Source organism: Mus pahari, chromosome 15 (genome assembly GCF_900095145.1).
Source record: "Mus pahari chromosome 15, PAHARI_EIJ_v1.1, whole genome shotgun sequence".
In the NCBI taxonomy this organism is placed as follows: Eukaryota; Metazoa; Chordata; class Mammalia; order Rodentia; family Muridae; genus Mus; species Mus pahari.
In genome coordinates this window covers 3,564,819-3,566,231 of record NC_034604.1, presented here as the reverse complement: position 1 = coordinate 3,566,231, position 1,413 = coordinate 3,564,819, and positions in this window count along the sequence as shown.

Below are 1,413 nucleotides of genomic sequence, written 5' to 3'. Positions count from 1 at the left end.
TGTTCTTGGTTCACAGGAAGGAATGCATGTCAGCAGAAGCTGGTGGCCACTCATCACTTAGAGTCTGACTTCACGAGTGGTAAATGCTGTTGCTCAACTAACCTTTTCATCCTTCTTCATTCCTGGACTCCATCCCATTAATCAGAAGGAATCTTCCCTCCTCTAGCAAACATCTCTGGAAACACTCTCACAAACACTCCAAGAAATGTTCCTCAGGTGGTTCTAAGCCCAGTCAAGTTAACATGACGATTGGCCATCACAGATGCCCAAAATACATGTAGGACTGCCTGAAGAGCCTGAGTTCCCTTTCCCTCATGTGTTCTGTGCTGGATTCATTCTCACCTCTCATAACAAGATGCTCATCAATGGCAAGTGTCATGCCAGGAACAGCAGTGTGCAGGACACCATGAGCTCTTAATTCCTCCCCTGCCAGCACAGTTCTGTTTGGTCAGCATTGTAGCTCCTTGCACAGACAACTTTACTGGTCGTTGTATGTCCCTGTGGCCATAATGCCTGGCAGATGATCTTATTAAGGGAGGAAAGACTAGCCTGACTTAGGATTTTGGAGGACTTCAGACTAGTGTGATGGGGAGAACATGTAGGTATAACTGAGCCCATGGCAGACCAGAAAGCAGAGAACACACAGCAGGAACAAGCAGGTTATCATCCCCAAACTGCTCCCCATGCTGAGGCCTATTTCAGTCTGCTAGGCCTTATCTCATTCAGGTTTCAAGCTTCCCAAAACAGTACTATCAGCTGAGTAATAACATTCAAAACCTGAACTATGGAAGACATAATAAAAGCTGACTGGAAAATGGAATGGGTTCACCCATAGATAGCTATGCCTTTTTTCATCTGAAATATGTGGCTATACATAGGTACTGAAGCAAAATAAAGGCCCTATTCTAACAAATAAGGTACATATATATTGTTCAATGTATAACAAAGGGAAGCCATTATATCCTTTGAAACTTCAGTGGAATGAGAATAGCATTATTCAGAATTAATAATGCTTTATACCATTGATAAACTTACTGGAAAGTGCTCATTATTCTCAATTCATACCTTACTTAAAACATAGCCATGGACTACTCTTTCAAAGGTCCTGAGTTCAATTCCCAGCAACCACATAGTGGCTCACAACCATATGAGATTTGATGCCCTCTACTGGTGTGTGTGAAGATAGCTACAGTGTACTCATACATAAAATAAAGATTCCCTCCCGTGTGTGTGTGTGTGTGTGTGTGTGTGTGTGTGTGTGTGTGTGTGTGTAAAACTATAGCCTTAAGGGCCCGTTATATGGATCAGTGGGAAAGTGTTTGGTTGCTCCAACACACATACATGTAGAAACACACACACATACACACAGTAAATTTTTTTAAAAAACAAGCTTTGAAATACTCAATGAAAAAA